Raw genomic sequence first — 25,909 nt, 5'->3', positions numbered from 1 at the left:
TATATATAGATATATATATATATTCTATATATATATATATAATATATATAATACATATATTATAATAATATACACATTTATATATATAATTTATATACTGTATATATGCATATATACTATATATATATATATATATATATATATATATATATATATGTATGTATGTATGTATGTATATACATTTATATATATAATATATATATATAATAAAATATATATATATATCTACACATGATTGCGTTTACTGAAAGAGAGATAGACAGACGGATGTATGTGTGAGTGTGCAATTTTCCTCTCTGTGAAACACATTACACCCGTCAAGCTGCAATTTCTCACTTCTACTCTATGAGGATAACTTTCTCTTCTTCCTGAGCGCCTGAATTCTCCTACTATTTTCGTTTTCTCTAATTCCTTAACCATTTCTGTTCTAAGATGCTGTGATTAGACCCCAGTCTCTGTTCTATTCTCCATTCATTTTTTTTTACTTGAGTCAGGACTTCATATTCCTAGCTTCTGAGAAAACGCTATCTATATTTTAACGGGAAATGTTGATAAGATACTATATACCTACATAGAAGTCTCTTCCACACCTATTCCGCATTGACTATCCAACGCTTTCTCGATCTTTTCCTGTCTATATTGTTTGTTTATATTGCGTTTTTACGTTGCATGGAACCAGTAGTTATTCAGTGACGGGACCAATGGCTTTACGTGACTTCCGAACCACGTCGAGAGTGAACTTCTATCACCAGAAATACACATCTCTCACCCCCCTCAATGGAATGGCCGAGGTATGGTATTACCCTGCCACCCAGGTGGCAGGGTAATACCATACCGATCACGCCACCATGCGCTGAAATCTAATCCCTATACTTCCAGATTATACACACTGCTCGCCAAACTACCGAAATATATTATCTCCCCACGACCAAACCACAACAAAACACACTGCTCCTTCCACTAGCCATTTTATCATTCACACCTCGTCACCCCACACGGACTTCTCAACCGATCATTCATCTCATATCTTCCGGTTTACACGTTCAGTGTCAACTCAATTCAAACTTTGAGTTCCATTAACAACCCTCATCTGGATCGTATCTATTGCAGAGATCCTTCTGCCTCCTCCGTTTCACGTGATCCACCATTCGCCTCTCCTCTCCTCTTACTCCCAGATACGTGCGTTAATCAACTGTTCTCATTCTCCAAGCACCACTATTAACATTCATGGCTCCATTTTCCTTGTTTCTACTTAGCCGCCGTAAGCCTTGCTGACCTTCAAGTTTCAGCTTTCTCCCATTGCACATGCTTGCAAACTCTTCGCCCTTATATGCTACACCTTTTCAATTCACCCTTCTATGTTATACCTTTACCATTCATTCTTCTATGTTATACCTTTTCAATTCACCCTTCTATGATACACCTTTTCAATTCACCCTTCTATGATATAACCTTTTCAATTCACCCTTCTATGATATATCTTTTCAATTCACCCTTCTATGATATACCTTTTCATTTCACCCTTCTATGCTCTGTCTTTTTAATTCACCCTTCTATGATATATAAACCTTTTTCAGTTCACCCTCCTATGATATACCTTTTCAAAAGCGCCAACTAAGCCTCATCTATAAATTTCATCCATTAACATCTCACTGACGACTCCTGTCATTTATACGAATGCTAATCACATCCATAGATGCGTAACGCATCTTTGTCTCCAATGCTCACCAAACCAGTTTATATACGCTTCTGTCTGCGCATTTCAACGAACAGTTTGCTTTCATCTTCACTTATCTTTAAACGCACCGCGACAGGCATTCTTCTCTGGTACACATCTTCAACCCTCTGCCCGACATTATATTATCAGTTTTTGTTCTAATTTTCTATTTTTTTTCCATCATTATATGTATTACATTACATATACATATAAACATATATATATTTTATATTATATTATATATATATAATATATATATATATATATATAATTATATATATATATATATATATATATATATATATGTCTCTGGGTGGGTGGGTGGGTGTGTGTGTATGTATATGTATAGGCCTATATGTGTATGTACACAAGGATATATATAAATACACACACACACACACACACACACACACATATATATATATATATATATATATATATATATATAATATATATATAAAACCCGACACAGGATCAATTACAGCACCCGTTGAGCTAGAGCAGCTAAAAATATATAGAATGCTCTGTGAATTTAATTCGAACTTTTTAATCCGCTAATAATTTGCAAGTGGAGAGAATACTCCGCTTGATTCATATTAAAGCAAATATTCCGTTCCAGTGGAATGAAAACCTTCCATTCATAATCAGAAGCCATTCATTGCCTTACATGAATATATACGCACCTGTTCGCAATAATAGTACAGATTGATTTTATTCTGGATTTTTTTATAAACTGCAGTCATAGGTCATACATTTCACTCAGAAAATTGTATGGACGCACAGATACATCTCATTAGGGTTGATGTTAAGATCAATGTTTTGCGCATTTAATGCAGTTATTCGCTTCACTTAGAACGATACTTTCAATCTCTTACGTACACAAAATCATATGCCTGTTCATTTATCACTTCAGTCATTCCATCTGAATAACAAGCGAAGAATATACCATTTTGAATACCTACTACATAAAATTTCTACATTTACTTACACCTATACTGAACTTTTCTTCGCACAGAGGTGTATATTAATTTGTGCTTTAGATTATAAAGAAGTGAAGATCATTATCTTAAGTTTTATGAAGCCCCTGAAGACATCTTAGGCTATAGTAGATTCACATCAACCGTGCATCTGATGTTTAGGCCAGTCCCTTACGACGCTCCCGATTGGCTGTTGATAAAGCCAATCACAGGGCTGGAAGCTCTCAGTCATTCGAGAGAGTTCACATAGGGCAGGATGTATGTTCCATATCTCCTAGGGGATGCGTCTTTCAAAAGTATCCCTCAGGAGAGGCGAAACATACATCCTGCCTATGTGAACTCTCTCGAATGACTGAGAGCTTCCAGCCCTGTGATTGGCTTATCAACAGCCAATCAGGAGCGTCGTAAGGGACTGGCCTAGCCATCAGATGCACGGTTGATGTGAATCTACTATAGTGTTCATTCCTCAGTGTGCATGTCCGCATTTGGAGAAAATTCAAGGAAAGAAGGAATTCAGTAAACAAACCCGTCACCCGAGAAAGGGCCCGGGTTCGATCACAAGGAGGGCCTGAGTGTTTAATGAGTATGCTGCTTAATTCAATTAAGGCCCTGTTTGACCTACGCTGAGAAAGAATGGGGCTAACAAACTCCATCCCAAACGATTTTCAGAAAATTGAAAGGTTAACCTCTTGGGGTTACCAATCCAGAGGAGAAAAGACTTGTGGTAGGTAATATATATATATATGTATGTATGTATATATATATATATTATATATATATATATATATATATATATATATATATGCTATAGTATATACGTACATGCATATATTGATCAATGTATAAAATCATATATATATATATATATATATATATATATATATATATATATATATATATATATATAATATATATAATATACACATACATTTAGCATATATAGATGTCTGTGTGCGCGCGCCCCACCGCGCGAAGAGTCCAATACACTTTTGCGTCTTTGATTGATTCGTATATGGCGTTATTGTTTTTTGCCGAGTTAGTATATAATCAATATAGCACATATATTGACAGCGCCATGCTCAGCCGGCCCAAGGGAAGGCCGCGACGGGAACTCTGGCTGAATGTTTAAAAACTTTGCTCTTACTTTGTATGCCAGAGTACTGTGATGTACATTGGGGCGGTCCAACTTGGCATCGCCTTAAAGGAGAAGTCAATTAAGAAAGTCTCTTCTTGCACAGTCAGGCATGAGGTCTACCCCTCGAGCTTCAAGTCAGCTGATATTATAACTTATATTGAATCGACATCGATGTATGTTTAAGTAAGTTAATATGTTTAACAGGTATGTATGTAATAATGCGTATATATATATATATATATATAGTATATATATATATATATATATATATATATGCCTTAAGCTACAAATGTCCTTTAATATCCAATATATATTATATATATATATATGCCTTAAGCTACAAATGTCCTTTAATATCCAATATTTTCATATAGAATACGGCAACCGAAGGGGAATTTTTTTGTTGATAATAATTTCATCTCTGATGGGTTCGAACCAGCGCACAGAGGAGAAATCACGACTTCATGACCTCTTTAATGACTCGGCCAGAAAAGTGGTGTGTTGTAGCTTTATCCATGTATATTGCATTACGGTGATGTGATAAAATAAAAATTCATGTATATGATTCCGTCTTATTGAAGTTTAATACGAGTAATATGAATATTTAGTCATAGTGAAACTGTGTGGCTTATGTATGATTATATTTTGGCTTCGAAATGGAATTAGTTTACAAGATCAATCGTGTATATATTATATATATATATATATATATATATATATATATATATATATATATATTATATATAGGTATTAAATTAACGTAGTTTTTGTTTTATTTAATCAAGTTTTAAATCCAGCCTTGTTTACTTTTAAGTTTCTTTTGCTTAAGCAGCCAAATGCTTGTTAGTTAATGTAAGAGTTTTGTGTTATTGAGCGCCTCCTCCTCCCTTGTTTGTTTCTGTGAACTATCGTTCTAAACGATTGTTTTGTGATTTGTTTTGAGCTACGGTGGATGGTTCGTAGCCTGTACTGTGAACATTGATGGTCTGCCCGCGGAAGTTCGGGCTTTGGAACGCTCCTTGTCATACCATCCCCTTGAGCAGCTTTTGTGGATTATTTTGGAGGACGACCTTTTGGCAGTTTATTTTGGAAACGGCGCTGTTGGAATCTTTCCTCACGACCGTTCGTAGGTGCCTTAGTCACCTGCGACTCTGGTGCTGTAGATCACGGCTCTTCGTTCACTTGCGACCATAGTGTCCACTTACGGGGTTCCGCAGAAGCGTAAGCTATTTGCGACTTCTCGTATTACCCCTTTATTCCCGTCGGAGCCCACGGGAAATGGTACCGTCGCTGGATCCCGGTACTGATACGGATTCACTGCCAATTCTGCCTTCGTCCTTCTGCATTTCTTCGGGGATGTGTGTGAGCGCTAGCTCGTGAGGAGGAAACGTAGGGAGGCAATCGCCAGTAAGACAGTATAGCTGTTGTTTCCTTCGAGGAGCCTTATACCCCTGTTGTCCTGGCGATCGTGTTCATCCCTTTGGTAGCAGGTTTTGTGCTCGCTATGGACTCCTAGTTCGGCCAAAGACATCCCTGACGTAAGGATTATTTAGGAACTGTCAGTGTACGTGCAGCTATCATATATTATATATCGTATACATTGTCATAGTTTTTACTTGTGTATAAGTTTATTGTTGCCCTTATTGATTATTGGTAGATAATATTCTATATCTTTAGTTGTATGGCTAGGTAGGTAAATTTAAGGTTTTCCTTGTTTTGATATCTTCCACTTCCTTCAGCCTTTGTTATTTAGGATAGTTTTGGCCGGCATATATTTGGATCCTCACAGATTTATGAAATATTTATTCTCCTCTGAATTTTGGTTAGGGTTTAGATGTTTAGCTGTAGGGTGCCTTGTGGCTCGTTGAGGACCTGGTATTTAGTCCTCTTGCTTTAAGCTGTATCGTTGTGTGTATTTTACTTGAACCCGCAAGGCTGATTTAAATTATTTCTGTTTTGTAATAAATACTGTTAAGTTTTTCTGGAGTGTTTTTGTGCCTGCTTTCCTTGAACATGGGTTGCATATACTGTCTACGATCCTAGCAAAATAAAGTACCTAAGAACCTGTACTAGAACCTCAGAGGTTTGTAACAATTTGGCGACCGTGACAGGATCGTACACAGGTGTACTCTGTGTTTTTGGTTTGCGGCACAGCACTTTGGGGGATTTGGCAGTATTTGTTTTGAGTAGGTGGTTACCTTCCCCCCTCTTTGTTTTGGTTGATTATCATGGAGGAGTTTATTTTTGACCCCGCTGAATTTTTAGGGTCAGCAGATTGCTTAAAACACTTATCCATCTGAACAAAGAATATCTGGTAAGTTGTGCTCGTTGGCTGGGAATACCATTTAAGGCAGCTGAGACAAAAGCGTGTTTGTTAGAGGCCGTAAAAAACAGGGTTAGCTCAGGGGCCTAGCTGAGGGTGAGCATTTAGTTGAGGAATTTGATAGTGTTGCTAGTAGTGATGAAGAGCAAGAAGGTAGTGTGAGTGTAAATCCTGGTTTTTCATTATTTGAGGATCCCCCTAGGACTGGTACCCTTTTTGAAGGACACGCTAATTTTCCTTCAAAACCTGAAGTATCATTGAACCCATTTTTGCCAGAGAATTCTGTCCATGTTTTGAGGTAGCTCCGTACAGCCTGTAAAGTCCAGGAGAACAGTGAATATGATGTTTATAGTAAAAAGAATAGAGTTGATGAAACTAGAGTTTGAGGAGAAAGAGAGGGCGAGGAAGCATGAGTTGGCTATGGCTAAAATCAACTTGGAAATGGCTAGGTTAAGAGGTTCCCCAAATCACTTTAGTACTCCCACTGGGTCCTCTCAGGATAAATTTAACATAGGGGCAGCGTTGAAATTGGTCCCTGTATTTGATGAGGGAAACGTCCAGAACTTTTTTTTTTTTTTAAGGCGTTGAGCGTGTGGCTACCCGGTTGTCTTGGCCCCAGAGATGTGGACAGTCTTGATTCAATGCAGGCTAGTGGGCAAGGCAATTCGGGTATACAATGCTTTAGATGAAGTGTAGCTAGGGACTATAATAAGGTTAAGGCAATAGTTCTTAAGCTTACGACTTGGTGCCTGAGCCTATCGCCTTAAGTTTCGTATTTTACTAAACCTGTCTCTCTCTCATTTGTGGAATTTGCTCGTCTCAAGGAGGAGCAGTTTGACGACTGGCTTAAGAGTCGTCAAGTGGTCTCCTTCTCCTCCTTGAGAGAGCTTATGTTGCTAGAAGAGTTTAAAAAGGCTTGTAGCAAGGAATTAAGAATTTATCTTGAAGAGGTTAAAGCAGTCAGTTTGGGTAAGGCTGCCCAGATAGCGGATGAATTTGTATTGACTCATCGGGCCGGGCCTTAGGTATCTTGGATCTGTAGTTAATTTTCAGCCTGGTAAGTCAAATAATTTTCAAAAGAAATTAGGTGGTCCGGGAAATAATCATGTCCAGGGGAATCTGCACAAGAATAGGACTGGAGATGCTCAGGGAGAGGGCTCAAGTGGATCTTACACTAGAGTCTTCTCCAAAAGTAATAAGTTAACTTCTGGTAATGGTAATAGAGTAAGAAGGACCTGCTTCTGGTGCAATGAACCAGGACATTTTCAAGCACAGTGTAACGCCAGAAGGAAGTACCTCCAAAGAAACAATAATAATCCGGTAGCTCTAATATCAAATAACCCTATGTCTAATAAGTCTCAGGTGAGAATCCACCAGTGTTGATAGGCTAATGATGGTTGTAGCAAGGGGGAAAAATGTTGGTTCTTTATCTAGTAGGGATTTATGACTTTATGATAAATATATTTGGCTTGGCAAATTGATTACCGAATCGAAAACCCTAAAGGTGAAGTTTTTGGCGGGATACTGGGGCTGCTCGGTCTCTGGTATTGAAGGAATCTTTGAAGGGCCTAGTTAATAATTCAGGTGATTTGTGGTTTTGGGAGGTTTCCCGAACACGATGGTATCGGCACCTTTAGTTGAGGTGGAATTGGCCTTCCCTGGTTATAATAGGAAGACAGAATTAGCTGTTGTAGAAAGCCTACCAATCCCAGGCATAGATGGTATACTGGGTAATGACATGTTGGATGACAAGGGACGTGAATTGTTTCCAATTTTGTCTTTGAATGCTTGTCCCAGTGGCTGTAACGACACGAGCTGCTGCAAAGGCAGTAGATTTGGTTAAATGATTGATGATGATGATTTACATTTAAGTAGTTTAGCTGTAGAAGTAGAAAGGCCCGGGTCTGTAGTTAGTAGTAGTGATAAGCTTTTTGGTAAGTTATTGAAACCTGATTGGGATCGTTCAAAGTTTATTGAAGCTCAGAAGGAAGAGTTCAATTTTGAACTGGGTGATAACGAGTGATTGACTAGACCACGATTTTGTGTTATAAAAGTGTTATATAGAGTTAGTCGCCCTTCCTCTCATGCCCTTGATAAACATCTCGAAACGAACAGATAGTGGTCCCTACTCAGTTCAGAGATTCAGTTTTGAAATTGGCACATGAAGACCTTTTTCTTTTTGGCCACTTTGGTGTGCGTGTAAAACTTTTAGTAGGTTAGCTAAATATTTTTGGTGGCCAGGCTTAAAGTCTTCAGTAAAATTGGTTTGTGAATAGTTGTGAAGCATGTCAGGTGATGGAAAACCCAATCAACCAATTCCAAAAGCCCCTTTAAATCCGATTCCAGCAATTGGAGAACCTTTTGTGAGTTGGTGATTGATGTGGGTTGGGCCTTTACCTAGGACTAAGTCAGGGTTTACCCATCTCCTGACAGTTATGGACAGAGCATCTAGGTTTCCTGATGCATTCCCTATGAAGGAGGATTACTTCTCGTGCGGTGTTCGAGAAACTCATAGAGTTTTTCTCTAGATATGGTTTGCCTCGTACTATTCAGTCTGATTTGGGAACTAATTTCACAAGTAGGGATTATTTCGGGGTAAGTGTGCTGAAACTGGCCATTCAGCACATTACCAGCGTACCCTATCATCCAGAGAGTCAGGGTGTGGTGGAAAGATTTCACCAGACCCTTAAATGTGTATTAAAGAAATATTGTTATGAGCAAGGAGAGGATTGGGATAAAGGGCTTCCCTTTGCTCTCTTTGCCATACGGAATCACCCTAACTCGTCCACATGTGGGCGCTCCCTTCGAGTTGGTATTTGGTCACAAGGTACGTGGTCCTCTGGAGATAGTCCATGAGGTGATTGAGTCTGGACAAAGAGGAGAGATGAATGTTGGTGAGTTTGTGGAAACCTTAAGGAGAAAGCTATCTCTGGCTTGGAAGTTTGCACGAGAGAATTTGGCTTCTTCCCAAGCTGCCATGAAAATTAATTTTGACAAAAAGACAAAGGTACGTTCGTTTGTGCCCGGGGAATTGGTTTTGGTATTAAGTACAGACTCGGACAACTTTCTTGAGCCAAGGTATAAGGGACCTTGGAAAGTTTTGAGAAAGCTGTCTGAGGTAAACTATGAGGTTGAAGCCCCCGGGACCAAACGAAAGTGCCGGGTATTTCATATAAATAGATTGAAGTCTTATACTTCCTGTGGTAAGGACCCTTTGGCTATTGTTTATGAACCAGTATCTGTGGTAGTGGTAGAGCCTCCTACGGATGATTTTGTAAAATTTGGTTGGTCCAGTCTTCTGATGCTCTATTTGACAATGTTCAGAACTTAGAAATTTTAAAGGAGGGATTAGAGCATCTGGAGACTAATCAGAGCAGTGATGTTATGGAATTAATCCTTGCTTTCCCAGAGTTATTTCAGAATGCGCCAGGACGAACGAGCTTGCTCCAGCATGATGTCGATGTGGGCAGTGCTTCCCCGGTAAAGCAGTCTCCTTATCGATTAAATCCAATGAAGAGGGACATTGTTGATAAGGAAACATTAAGTATAGCTGGAGCATGACCTCATTCAACCTTCGGTGAGTCCATGGAGTTCTCCAATAGTCCTCGTAAAAAAACCTGACGGAAAGTTCCGAATGTGCGTCGACTATCGTAAGGTAAATACTCACACTAAAAATGACTCCTTCCCTTTACCTCGTATAGATGATTGTCTCGATCAGATAGGGTCCTCCAAGTTTATAACAAAGTTGGATTTGTTGAAAGGGTATTGGCAGGTTCCCTGTCTGATCGAGCCCGTGAAATTTCTGCCTTTGTAACTCCCTTTGGGCTTTACGAGTGTAAAGTGATGCCCTTTGGGATGAAAAATGCAGCTTGCACCTTCCAGCGACTAATGAATAGGGTCATTTGTGGCTTGGAAGGGGTGGAAATATATATAGATGATTTGGTGGTTCACAGCAACGACTGGCGGACGCATATGGTAAGTTAAAAAAGGTGTTTGAAGCCCTGAGAGCTGCCGGTCTTGTTGTGAACCTTGGTAATGTGAGTTTGGTAAGGCCAGAGTATGCTATTTGGGCCATGAAGTGGGGTTTGGGTTCAGTAGCCCCCACCCAACAAGCTAATATAGAGGCCATTGTAAATTGAAGAGGCCGTTTGCAATGTCGGAGAGGTCCGGAGAGTCCTGGGTATGTTGGGGTATTATCGTAGGTTTGTCCGGAACTTCTCAGGACATTGCTCAGCCCGCTTACTAAAACTATTGGAAAATGGTCGTAAATTTGAGTGGTCACCTCAGTGTGAAGAGTCTTTCATAAAGCTTAGGTTGATGTGGTGTCCAATCCTATTCTAATGTCTCCTAATTTTCAGAAAACTCATTTATTATTGCTGTTGACGCTAGTGACGTTGGAATTGGAGGAGTCCTCTTTCAGAGAGGAGAGGCTGGAGAAGTTCGTCCCATATCTTTATTTAGTAAGAAACTTTTAGCGGCTGAGAGAAAATACTCTACTATCCGAAAAGGAGGCCTTGGCCCTGGTTCGTACGTTACTCCACTTTAAGCCCTATGTAACAAATTTCTTATCCCATAGAGATTTGGAACCGACCATAATCCCCTCGTCTTCATTGAACGAATGAAGGTTCCTAATCAGAGGATTTTGCGTTGGGCCCTGCAGTTACAGGAGTTCACGCTGGTGATAAAACATATAATAAAAGGTTCTGATAACCGTATTCCTGATTGCTCTCTCTCGGATGTAGTCGTGAGTTTTCCTCTGCTCCCTCGCCCTTCTCGTTTTGTTTTTTTTCCTCGGGTTGTATAAAAAACTTTTGGTAAGTGTGTGGTGCAAGAGGTTGTGTGTATGAGTATTCAGCTTTAGCTTAGTTTGTTATACCTAACTTCTTTAGGATTTTGGGTAGTTAGTATTTCTTAGCCTTTGTAGACTCTCCCTCCCAGTTAGATGATAGGAGGGTTTCTAGCTGTATGCTTATGGAATTGTGGGGACAGTCTAATCTGAGGTTCCCTGTTGCCTATTTTGGTAAGTTTTACTTTGTGACTATGATTTTTTTGTTGTTGTTATTCGTATACTTATTATTTTGCTGAGTATCTATTTCCAGAGATTTGGAATAGTTACTTTGTCCTTTCTTTTTGTACATGTGTATTGATTACTTTGAAATGTTTTAAGTTAATTCCTTTTCAGCATTTTTGCTTAGGTTTAAAAAAAATGTATTCTATGTGAATAATTTTTTTTGTTTTGGGGGAGGAAGGTATTAAATTAACGTAGTTTTTGTTTTTATTTATCAAGTTTAAATCAGCCTTGTTTACTTTTAAGTTTCTTTTGCTTAAGCAGCCAAATGCTTGTTAGTTAATGTAAGAGTTTTGTGTTATTGAGCGCCTCCTCCTCCCTTGTTTGTTTCGTGTGAACTATCGTTCTAACGATTGTTTTGTGATTTGTTTTGAGCTACGGTGGATGGTTCGTAGCTGTACTGTGAACGTTGATGGTCTGCCCGCGGAAGTTCGGGCTTTGGAACGCTCCTTGTCATACCATCCCCTTGAGCAGCTTTTGTGGATTATTGGAGGACGACCTTTTGGCAGTTTATTTTGGAAACAGGCGCTGTTGGAATCTTTCCTCACGACGTTCGTAGGTGCCTTAGTCACCTGCGACTCTGGTGCTGTAGATCACGGCTCTTCGTTCACTTGCGACCATAGTGTCCACTTTACGGGGTTCCGCAGAAGCGTAAGCTATTTGCGACTTCTCGTATTACCCCTTATTCCCGTCGGAGGAGCCCACGGGAAATTGGTACCGTCGCTGGATCCCGGTACTGATTACGGATTCACCTGCCACTTCTGCCTTCGTCCTTCTGCATTTCTTCGGGATGTGTGTGAGCGCTAGCTCGTGAGGAGAAACGTAGGGAGGCAATCGCCAGGTAAGACCAGTATAGCTGTTGTTTCCTTCGAGGAGCCTTATACCCTGTTGTCCTGGCGATCGTGTTCATCCCTTTGGTAGCAGTTTTGTGCTCGCTATGGACTCCTAGTTCGGCCCGACATCCCTGACGTAAGGATTATTAGAACTGTCAGTGTACGTGCAGTACATATATTTATATATACGTATACATTGTCATAGTTTTTACTTGTGTATAAGTTTATTGTGCCCTTATTGATTATTGGTAGATAATATTCTATATCTTTAGTTGTATGGCTAGGTAGGTAAATTAAGGTTTTCCTTGTTTTGATATCTTCCACTTCCTTCAGCCTTTGTTATTTGGATAGTTTTGTTTTTGGCCGGCATATATTTGGATCCTCACAGATTTATGAAATATTTATTCTCTCTGAATTTTGGTTAGGGTTTAGATGTTTAGCTGTAGGGTGCCTTGTGGCTCGTTGAGGACTGGTATTTAGTCCTCTTGCTTTAAGCTGTATCGTTGTTGTGTATTTTACTTGAACCCGCAAGGCTGATTTAAAATTATTTCTGTTTTGTAATAAATACTGTGTTAAGTTTTTCTGGAGTGTTTTTGTTTTTTGTGCCTGCTTTCCTTGAACATGGGTTGCATATACTGTCTACGATCCTAGCAAAATAAAGTACCTAAGAACCTGTACTAGAACCTCAGAGGTTTGTAACAATAGGTTATACACTTATTAATGTATATACGTATGTCTTCCTTTACTCATTAGGATGGACTATTGTTAATAACTTACTATTCAAGCATAAAGGAAGATCTGTTCTCGCTGTTCTGCATGTGTTTATATGGATATATATATATATATATATATATATATATATATATATATATATATATAGATAGATATATAGATATATAGATATATAGATATATAGATATGATAGATATATAGATATATATATAGATCATATATATATATATATATATATATATATATATATATATATATACCTAACTAAAAACATGTAAATTGTTTAGCATGAAACACGTAGTCCCTCTGTGATCCCAAGAAATTCTGTGCTCATCCAAAGCAGATTTTACCTAATGAAACCCAAACGTACTCTACGAGCACGTATAGCTACGACTACGATGTATCTAGTACTTCGTCAGAGTCCTCAGGAAGACGCTTTCATCAGCTACACCCTTTGGCACACATACGGCTGACGCGAGTCCCAGGGGAAGCGATTGAGAGCTAAAAGGTGAAACCATCCTCTCCCGCCTTTATCTTATTTTTATGAGGCACATTAGTATAACAGCATATTCAAAAGTCTATAGTCATGAGAGAGAGAGAGAGAGAGAGAGAGAATCTACACTATATATACCAGATATATATGTACTGCAGTAATTGTAATAAGCACAGTAGCTACCCTCTAAATTCTTCGTTTTCTTCACACTTTTTGCATACGCTCGTACCTACATAGACGAAGATCCAAACGGAAGAATATGAAGAAATTCTGACGTACTACATAGCTGGATGGGCGTTCGATTCCTCTACGGACGTCAAAATCACTTCATATTCTTCCATCTGGATCTTATCATATCATATATATATATATATATATATAGATATATATATATATATATATATATATATATATATATATATATATATATATATATATATATATGATATATATATATTATATATTATATATATATATATATATATATATATATATATATATATATATATATATATATATATATATATATATATATATATATATATATATATATATATATATATATATATATATATGACAATGTTGGTGCCACAAAACACATCAGGTATGGGTGACGAAGTGAAGGTCGTTTATTAGCAGGTATATAATACATTTATTGGTCGACGCGTTTCGTAGCGACATTGTTACATTCTCAAGGCTGAGAGAGAGAGAGAGAGAGAGAGAGAGAGAAGAGAAGAGAGAGAGGAGAGAGAGAGAGAGAGAGAGAGAGAGAAGAGAGAGAAGGTTATAATTTTAAACTACGTGACGTGGGATATCAAATTTTAAAGTTTCAACATATTACATATAGGTATACATGTACATTGAAAAACAAAATAATACCAGTAAAAAGCATTTGTTAGACTGACACTTGTAGACTAAATGACCAGAAAAACGAGAGAGAGAAGTAACAAAGAAAAGCGGCTCAAGCCAGATACAGCTGTAGCTACTTTGGGCACTGGTGGTTGTAGATTGTCATAGCCTGAATTTTCCAACATCAGAAATCATGCAAAGATATCAAAAACCAAAATCGAATACTCTGACTCCTCGGTTTGAGCCAGGCAAGTTGTTTTCATGAACAGCTCACTTTAGAATCGTTACTTATTAAGCAGTTAGTGCCCAAGTTGAACTCACACTTCTCAGGACAGCTGTATCTAGCTTGAGCCGCTGTCTTTGTTGCTTCTCTCTCCTTTCTGGTTAGTTCAGTCTTCAACTTTCGGTCTAAGAGGTGCTTTTTACTGGTCGTATTCTGTTTTTCAATGAACGTCTATTATGTTGAAAACTAAAATTTTACATTCCATGTATTTTAAAATTTGTACTCTCTCTCTCTCTCTTAGCCTTGAAGATGTAGCAATGCCGTTACAAATCGAGTAGGCGTAATAAATGTATTACCTATAAATGACAGACCTTCACTTCGTTCACCCTTACCTAATGTAGTATACATATATATATATATATATATATATATATATATATATATACATATATATATATATATAAACTTTATATAAGCGTCTTTAATAGCCAAAAGACACCTTAAACCACTCAATAACCACTTGGCCACAAAGAAGGATTGTAGTCTATATACTTATGCTTCTTCATTTATGTCCAGAGCTCGTAAAGATTAGCGCAGCCAACCAGTCTGAATATATTGTGGGGTTAAAGAGGTCTTTGTGGTTGATATATATATATATATATATATATATATATATATATATATATATTACTACGTATATATCACTCACTATGGGACATGGGGTACATAACATCCAACAAGCCCTTACAGCTGAATCTCTGCTGCAGTTTGAGTATCAAACAAAGATCGAAAGAAGAAAGTAAATTGATAGCAATTTTTTTTTTTTAGCTCCGGCACTGCGAAAGCGAGCAAAAAATTAATGCCCCTTTAAAACTATGCAATGCAGTGAAACAAAAATTGTTTCCCGAACTTATGCGAAACTTCCTCCCGAGTTTGAGAACTGTGCTCGGACTGGAATTAATCTGTCCCCACCATGACGAGATGAAAACAAGTTTTTCGCTGTTATAAAATCTTTCAGTTCCCGGCGGCTTTCAGATTGGATAGTGAATTGCGGAGTCTAAAAATCCTAGAATCAAAGCATGTGTATTACTACGAACACTGAAATGAAGTAAAAACATACTCATAATCTTCCTTCGTGTCACAAAAACGGAGTAATGGTCAGACGATTTAGTTCACTATTCACAATATACTTTTCTTTCATCTACCTTCTACAAAGAGCCCCTAGTCCCTCTTCACATGTTTGTAACTACAAATTATAAGCCTTACAAAAATTATACATAATTTCTCTGGAATAATCCACGTTACACGAATTGATAAAAAAACTACAAATCATAACTGAGTATCAGTTCACACATTCAAGATTGTCTACCTATTTTACATATGCATTAGCCCCGTAACACCCGCCTCACTGACAACAAACTCCCCGGCAGGTTTCTCCAGTCATGCCCTCGTGGGAAAGGTGCATGAAGAGAAATGGCGAGTCATACTACAAGACCTCACTTAGGAGGTCAGGCAGCGCCCTAAAGCTTGAAGAAAAAAAATTGACGTTGGAAACCGATGAGATTCTTATTGAGGATGAATTGCAAAGTAAGAATCACTGGGGAAACTGATATCAGCGATCAGGATAACCAACCGTTGCTGGTTGGTTACCCGAGGCCTAGGTTTACCGCATAAAGGCAGTGCAATTTTGTAGCGTCTCTCCTAAATAATCGATAAACGGTAAACTATTGTTTCAGTTCATACAAAGATTGCTTTATATGAATACGTTGTTGGTCAACCTAGGAAAACTGCGTGGACAACGCAATTTTGTAATGTAATTCCTAAATAAGTCGATTAAACTATAAACTTTTCTTCCAATTTACACAGACATAGGTATATTCCTTGGTTTATAGAAAATCCGTTTGTTGGTTAGCCCAGGATAGCTGCAAAAGCAACGCAGTTTTGCAATGTATTTTCTAAATAAATCGATTAAACTATCAACCTTTGTATCATTTATACAGACCTATATTTCTTGGCGTATAGTCCTGATTTTCAAAATAACGAAAATTCGCAAATTCCCCCACCAAAAAGTTAACAGAGCTTTGGAAAAGACGGTTATGATTTCCCGCCCAAAAAACATAGGCCTAACATGTCTCTTACACGTGATAATTTTTACATACTTGTACACACGTGAAATGTTGGAGCTCTGATTCAGATTAGGAATATATAGATCATTAAAAAAAAAAGCTCTAAGCAAAACAATAAAAAAAAACACACACACACAATGAGCTGTAGAGCATTTAGGCTATGGTAACAATGGACACTCGGCCCTCAAACTTCAGCACATCTCAAACCGTACAATTGAGTTATCGACAGTCGACCGTAATCATTAACATAACAAACAAATAGACCAGTAATTATCAATCATTAAGTCTATACACTGAGCATTTCATTTCCCAGCTGCGGAAGGCGTATCTAGCCTACTCAAATGACAGTGAACTGCCCAAACTCCAGTGTGCTTTTTTTACCTTCAAGCCAATCGTCCTTCACTTCCTCGGACCTTGCTCTGTAGGTGGCAAAAATCCCGTCTCTGGAAGGAGGTACAGCAGACTCGTCTAGATATAGTAGTAACTGTATTGAAGGGGAATGTAAGGACCATCTAATCACTAAATCTGAGGGTTAAACTGGCTACAGAAGAGGACCACTGAAGTGATTCGACACGAATGCACCAGCTGAGCGGGTCCCTTTTGTACTTCTGAAAGCTGCTTCATCTTGCACTTCATTTTCCACTACAGCTCCTTATTATTTTCGCACTTCACTTATTTTCCGTTTTGCAGTTTCTGCAATGACACATAGACACGTAAAATCAGCACTATAAATAGCTGTCCAGGGAGAACCCTAACAGGACGTCATACCCCTCTCACTGGTGGGTAGGGACTGGGGGTTCTGTGATTGTCCCAGTGTTACCACTACAGTTCGGACACCATGACATTCTTCACTAATCATTTTGTGATGAAAAATACATGACAGATGATACACGTACGTCAGACATATCACATGAATGATAGTGTCCACATACTTTGATCAACAAGATTCTAAAATTTTTAATTTAACTATAATTATGCAGCGATCTTTAGAGATAGAATGGCAGTAATCTACTCTTTGTCCTCGTTCAAAATATTTTTAGTGTCACTCAAAACTTTACGAAAACTACTATTTTAAGGTATACGTGGCTCGCGTCTGCAAAGACGGGAAGCTTAGACAAGCTTAGAGAGGCTTAGGCAAGCTTACAGAAGCTTATACGAGCTTTATATCATGTAGTGCCCTTAAGCTGACATATTCAGTACTGACAAACATGACTTGACGTAAGGTACAGGAAGGGAATTTTATGAATTGAAGAAAGGTTGAAATGAAACATTGTTGACTATACCGAAATATCTCAGACAAACTAAAATTGGGATAAACTTCGAAGAATAAGAAGAAAACGAACATCGAAGACCAGTATGTGAAAGGGAAAAACGAATGGATACCATTTTTGTATAAAAAAAATTAAAAAGTTTGCGAATTAATGAAAACAAAACAAAACATTTACTGGTAAAAGATAGACGAGGAATATTTATGATATAATAATCAATGTCAAATTAAGTATATATATATATATATATATATATATATATATATATAACAAGAAAAACCTAGTGAACAAAACGTTTTTGCAAAGGAATGGAGATAACATGCCTTTGTGGCTGATTCCTTCCCAAACTTTGGCATAAACGACCATCCATGTGCCCGAAAATTAACGAAGAAAATCTAAGGAAAAGACAAAAATTAACAAATAAGTTCTATAAAATTTTCCGAAAAATGAGGAATAAGCGTAAAATAAACATACATCAATTTTGTACATTTTTATGCGAAACGAGGAAATACAAACATAAAAAGACAGAGAGGAGAGAGGTTGCAGTTATTGCATAGACCACATGTTTCTGTTTATATTATCTGAATAATACAATACTAAACTTCATAAAAAGAAGAGAACCAAAACTCTTTATTGATGAAGCACAAGATCTAGGACACCGAATAGGACAGCATTATAAAAGTCCACTCCCATTCCGTAAACCGAAGACCTTGCTATAAATGTTCCATCACTAGGAGACGGTAAACAGCAGACGGTCTAGACTCTAGACTCTAGATCCTGACACAGCCTATCTCTGAAACGTTTCCTTGACCCCAGAGATCGTAAACATTAGCTCTATAAACGTTGTACGTGAGGTTGTTGTCCATAGCAGTTCGTTTTCAAACTATATTTCTTGATTGTAGGGGGGGAGGAATATTTCATCCCTAAAATTGTGGTTATGGGGAAACAAGTAAAGATGCTAAATGCTTTTTTCAGGGTGTGGGGGGGGGGGACTGTGCTGTGATACCCATTTGGCGCGTAAAAGCAGTTTCATTTCATTCCAGCTGAATTATCAAAGAGCGAGCGTATAACGTTTTATTTGTTCGCATATCTGTTGAACGTATGACTTTGTATACTACGCAGCCAAGGGTAATTACGGTCCCGTGCTCATTTGCATTTATCATTCGACTATGTCCCTAAGGTATTATTATTATTATTATTATTATTATTATTAAACTATGTGGTGGTTATGTGCCTTGAAAATTTATTATTATTTACCTAGCTTTTTTTTTTTACCTTTACGTATTCTTCAAGAACTCAAATCAATATATACGCGGAAATTTTACCATGGATTTAAAAGCTACGATTATTAGAGGTCCTAGGCCTCAAGAATCCTACAGTATGTAACCAAATCCATTGTTTTATGTTCATGCATTTCTAACCTTGGCCTATTTCCTCGGGTCATATTTCAGCTGGTGGGTCAACACTTTGTAATTCTCATTTTCAGCTATTGTTTTTTGCCCAGATTTTATAGAGCTACAAACTGGCTCTGTTTTTAAACGTCGTCTGTAATAATCCTTTGATTTTGATGAAACGATAGGTAACGGTGGGCTTTATTCCTCAACGTTCGACTTTTCTCTGATTTTGAGGACTCTTGGTAGATAACTACCTTGTGAATTAGTGATTATTTTCCTTTTTGGCCTATTCTTTGGTGTCAAACGTCTGTTTGAAAATTGCTTTTATATTTCTAAAGTTTTATCACCATAAACAAGCTGTTTATTGTGGATACATCCTGAAAACGTGTTAGTTCCCCGTACGCGGACAGTGTTGATACGAAATAGTCTATACTATTTCACTTGAACCAGAGGACTTCCCTAGAATATTAACAGCTGAACTGTCTCGCTTGGACTGAGATAGGCCTAGGGCTAAAAATTAAGACAGATGTGTTAAGCAAATCCTTTGTAATAAAAAGCACACAATACTAGAATAGAGTAAGTCGGGGCTGATAGTGCAAATATAATGATATTGCTGAAATATCTACATAACGACTATCTGAGACTATTTCATTTTTCCAAGTTCGGGTATCTACTGTCGATTCCCCGTGATCCTTTCATGTGCAAGTACGGTCTGAAATCAGTTGCATTTTAAGTATTCATAACTGAACTTCATGTCCATTACGGTATTCCCTAATGATATTCCCCTTTTGAGACTTACCACTTCCCTTCGTACAAACAGGAGTGACCGGTATTCCATATGATTAACTTTTGAGACTTGTAGACTTCTGCTTCCCTTCATACAAACAGGAGTGACCGTACGTTTTTGTGTAATTGAAAATCCATAGCGACTGGCTGTCGCTGACTGCGCCAAGCAGTAAATACGTATTTATAGCTCCTGCGTTTTGTCCATGCGGGAGTCACACGAGCAAGTGTAAATTGACGTCATCGTAACAGCTGGTTATTATTTTTAGACTCAACGTGGGCTTCTATCACTCTACCAGTTCTGAATTATTGTCATTGCGATCTTTAATTGTCTGATTCCTTTTCTCGTTAGCCAAGGGGCTAGTTTTTTTTATGATTTTAGACCCTCCAGATCAAGTCATATGCATCTGGCTTCCAACCCGGCCTCGCCGGTGCAAAGGTCACATGGTGACTTATTTTCGGTCGACATCTGGCGTTCAGAGCGCTTCACCAATCCACCTGTCTCTGTGTCCAGGAAGACGTGTTTTTAGTTCAATTAAATATCATTACCATTCGACTCGACCCTGTGGTACTATTATTATTATTATTATTGTTGATACAAAGTCTAATCCACATGTGTCAAGTTCAAGACGTGTTTTGAGTTGAGATATTATTACTATTCGACTGTACCCCATAGTACTATTATTATATTATTATTATTATTATTATTATTATTATTATTATTATTATTATTATTATTATTATTTTATTATTATTATAAAGCCCAATCCACGTATGTCCTAAGAAGACATTTTTTTTTAGCTGAAGTAAATATTATTACCATTCGACTCGACCCTATGGTATTATTATTATTATTAATATTATTATTAATTATAATTATTATTATTATTATTATTATTATTATATTATTATTATTATTATTATTATTATTATTATTATTATTATTATTATTATCGATAAAAAGTCGAAGAGTATTCACGCTACAATTATAATAAGAGAATGGAGCCCATTAGGTGAATTTGGTCTAGTTTTTACAAATAAACTTTTCATATAAACTGCTGCTTTTAGCTCATGCTAGCTTTCTGCTATCATCTTCAAAGGATGCTTGTGATATTCACAAGGATATATTATTATTATTATTATTATTATTATTATTATTATATTATATTATTATTATTATTATTATTATTAAGGTTAAGGTCAACAATTTACTTCTTTTTTATTTATATGAAACTTGGTAGCAGCTACCGCTGAAAATGGTGACCATTTCCCACAAATAGTTTTAATTTTCACTCATTTTTCAATGTCCCACGTCAATATTAAGGTCATTATTTCATTTTTTGGCGCTTGGTAATTATTCCCTACCATATTTTCTGTAACTTGACTTATTTTCAGGGTCCAAAATTTTTGCATTTTCTCTGGAAGCTGCTCCTCTTCACAATTTTGGCAGGACATGCACAATACGTTCTGAGGGTTCATTTAAGCCTGCCGGAGTTGGGGAGGGGGTTATTTCACGTCTCCCAGCTGAAATCATTATTTGCATTTACAAGTGCAGCCTCTATAAGCTACGAGGTTTTGATGACCTCTGTTCCCTCCCAGATAATAAAGCAGTGATTAGACTAACCTCTTCCTCGTCTGTTGTGGAGTGTGCAAAATAATTACAGCAGTTATGGAGCGCTACCATGTACTTTCACAGAAAAAGATACGATTCCCTGACACGCTGTTTGCTAACAGAAAATTGTGACCAGATGAAAAATGATAATGATAATGGAGAAATAACATGCACACGTTTCTTTGTTTTATTCTTTAGTTACTTTTTCTTTTCTTTTTTTTCAGTTATCTGAGGTAACCGCATCAACGGTGATTTTGTTTTTCACTGAATTCTTGTTTCAGGAAAATATCAAGTCTGCCTCTCTCTCACCATTGAGAGCAGATCACTCAAAAAAAATAAAAAAAATGTATATGCGACACTTTGTAAAAAAAAAAAAAAAAAAAAAAAGAAATGCCAGTGTGATGGGAGCTCTAAGCAGGCTCTGGAAAGCTCCCAGGACGCGTATAGAGCTTTATAATTTTTTGTTTATTTTTAAGTTTGGCAGTTGTGTTGCTTTTAAAAGTACCCAAATGGCTATTCTTCTTCCGTTTTCTTTAGTATTTTCCATTTAGCTTTCTGACAAAATTCACTCAGGTTTCATACCTATGGGAAACGTTTACGTGTGTAAAAACACCATAATGGTGGAGGAAATAAAAAAAACATTCCACCGCAAAAACAAAACTTCCTCAATCCTCAAAACTTCCAGCAACTTCTGGGCTGGAAAGTTTTGTTTCTTTACATTTCAACTTCACCTCCTCGAAGTTTTTGTCTCGGGTTGATCTTGAAGGAAGGAGGCATATTTAGCAAAATATTGAAGGGAGGAGGCAAACTTCGCAAAAGGCTTCTCCTAATTATAGGTGAAGGTCTTCATTTTTTTTCTCGCTCTTTTTTTTTTTATATTTTTTTAATGTTTCAGCGAAAGTTACGAACTAAAAAGAGGGAAAGGTAAGTGAAATTTTTAAAGGTTCTTAGCGAAGGATTGATTATAGATATATATATTATATATATATATATATATATATATATATATAATGATATATATATATATATATATATATATAATATATCATATATTCATATATACATACAGGACACACACAAACATATATATATATATATATAATATATATATATATATATATATATGTATATATATATGTATATATATATATATATATATATATATATATATATATATATATATGCAGAAGCCAGGTACTATGTCGTACCTCTAAGTAGATGGGGATACAATCCACAATGAAGTAAAAATCCTTCTGTGGTTTAAAAATATATATCTCTCATTAAAAATAACCCGATTAATAGAGAGAATGTAGGAGTATATGTAATACCTTGCAGTGACTGCAATGAATGCTACGTGGGAGAAAGAGGACGTTCATTGATAAGAGAAGGGAAGAACACGTTGCTGCTTGCAGAAGGGGAAGTTCATTTAGTACAATTGCGCAACATACATGGGAGAAAACCACGCAATAAATTTAAAGGTACAAAGGTTGTTTTTTGCATGTAACGACAGGACTTTGAGACGGTAGTAGAAGGGGCGTTAATTCCTAAAACGAGACCTTTAACAGGAAATAATGGAATTACGAAAAGACAGCTATTGGTGAAGAGATGTGTAGAAAAGGGAAAATTTCAAACTTTAGGAATATATGTGCCAATGATGAAGCTGCTTCCTCTCTGTTTACTCCACTCAGGTCATTTCTCAACAAACCACCCAACCAGCATAGAACAAGCAGTTGACAATAGAAAACATTCCCCCTCGAAGATCAGACGAATTCTGGAAAGGACGAGGGCTCAACCGCCTGATCATTCATAATAATAAACTAGCTTGTTACGTAACCGTTATGGTTTTTCAAGTGTTAGTGAACAAGACCACAGCTGATGGTCGAAAGGTTTAATCCTGTACAAGAAATATATATTTTAAACTACAGAAGGATTGTGGATTGTATCCCATATATATATATATATATATATATATATAGATATATATATATATATATATTATATATATATATATATATATATATATATATATATATATAGAGAGAGAGAGAGAGAGAGAGAGAGAGAGAGAGAGAGAGAGAGAGAGAGAGAGAGAGAGAGAGAGAGAGATTACAGAAGCAACTTGGATAATTCAGGAACATTACATCATTTTCAGTTTCATATAGTTTGCATCTGTGTTATGACCTTGGTAGGATTCGGGGCCATCAAAAGGTATTCCAGAGAGAGAGAGGGGAGAGAGACAGAGAGAGATAGAGTGAAGGGGGAGAGAGAGAGAGAGAGAGAGAGAGAGAGAGAGAAAGACATTTAAAAATAAAACTCCCCCTCTATCAAAAATAAGACTCCCAAATGCGGGCGAAGATTCCGACGAAAGAAAAAGCCATTCAAAGGGGGAGGGAAGAAGTTTTGTAAAGTCTTGCGTGAGACAGCATGAGGAATGGAGAACGTTCCAAAAATACTCCTCCAAATATAACTTATTCATCGCCGTAAATGGGGAAGTTCCGGGATTTTTTCCGTCTAACTCGGCGAAGTTTTATGTGAAGTTCGAAAAGGAATAAGCTTGGAGTAAACTGTGTATATAGTCTCTCTCTCTCTCTCTCTCTCTCTCTCTCTCTCTCTCTCTCTGGTTACTTTCTCTTCATCGTTGCTTATTTGATTTAAGTACGTCTTTGGGGGGTGGGCTGCTGGACCCATGTCACTCACCCACAACAGTCGTCTCTCTACCATGTCCCGAATCGCTACATAGGTCAACGGCACAACAGAAGCTCAAAGGAATAGGAGTTATAGAGAAATTCATATTCGTGTCTCTCTCTCTCTCTTCTTAAAAAATAATTTCATTATGTTTCCCAAACACCCAAATTACCCGTAAGTTAAATTTTGAACTAAACCAAACTAACCTAACCTTACCTAGGGGCCGTGTCAAAAAAAAAAAAAAAAAAAAAAAAAAAAAAAAAAAACCGAGACTGGTGCAATACTAGTGTACATCTCGGGAATTTGCGTGCATGCCATTAAGAGCGGAGTGATTCTCACGACCGGAACAGTACACGTTCAGCCAAGTTCTGTCAGATTAATAAACCCCTTCTGGTCCAAACCCTCTGAACACGACCCTCTGATAAACCAGCCCTCTGAATGTCTGAATGGTTTTGTATCTGAAACCGTAGGGACTTCGTAAGTGGCACATTGGTCAAGGGATAACAATGAAAAGCGATTACAACAAAAGTTAGTTAGTTATATTTATGCTATTTAGAACCTTACTGTTAAATACGTTTTAGTCGCTTATCAAAATGTAATCAAAATTGATTTCAGTTTACAAAAGCCGAGACACAGATGTATATATACACACATTTATGTATACATTACACACACACACACACACACACACACACACACACATATATATATTATATATATATATATATATATATACATATACTATATATATATATATATATATATATATAAAATTTGGCTCACACTAGGATCGAACCAGGTCTTTCAGTTGAAAGGCAAGGGCACTATCAACTGAACGCCCCGGGTTCGATCCCGATGTGAGTATGGAAATCTATACTATCTGTTCCGCACGTAATGTGTTTTGATTATTTCCATTTCATATATATACTATTATATACATATATATATATATATATATATATAATATATATGTGTGTGTGGTGTATATATATATATATATATATATATATATATATATATATATATATACGTGTGTGTGTATCCATCACGCACTAGACAATATCCCGGGAGAGAGAGTGAGAGAGAGAGCGGAAAGCCAGTTTCCAGCCGTGAATATTATTTCCCGTCATAGTTTTTCCTTGAGGTGCGTTATTTAAGCCATCTCCTGCTGCTGCTGCTGCAGCAGACCACGCCGAATGCACTTCATGTTTATTTACAAACTTTGCAGTCACTACCTTGCTCAAGTATTCTCTTTAATGTTCTGAGAGAGTGGCGCATCCGGGTACCCAAACACTCGCTCGCACGCACGCACATATATACAACAAGCGTTCATGAACGTGTTTTGCCGCGTTCAGAACAGATAACAGGTTTAACAAATAAGGACAAAAGTATCGCCTCAAAAATCTATAGCAGTGGCGTTCTGTGCAGTCAGATCCACCGGGTTATAAAAGAGTCACGGGTTGCACGATATTATCCCTCGAAATTATTTTATCCTTCATGCTACGATACTATTATTCCGTGAAAGACATAGAACAGCTAGTTAATATAGAAAAACTACGAACTATATTTGGGATCTATCTCCATAGGATTATGAAAGAGTCGCAGTTTTGCCACACATTATCCCTCGAAATTTGTTATTCTTCATGCTAGAATACTATTATGCAGTAAAAGATATAGAAGAGATAGTTAAC

The sequence above is a fragment of the Macrobrachium nipponense genome, chromosome 5, assembly GCF_015104395.2.
Source record: "Macrobrachium nipponense isolate FS-2020 chromosome 5, ASM1510439v2, whole genome shotgun sequence".
In the NCBI taxonomy this organism is placed as follows: Eukaryota; Metazoa; Arthropoda; class Malacostraca; order Decapoda; family Palaemonidae; genus Macrobrachium; species Macrobrachium nipponense.
Note: the sequence above shows the minus strand (reverse complement) of the source record.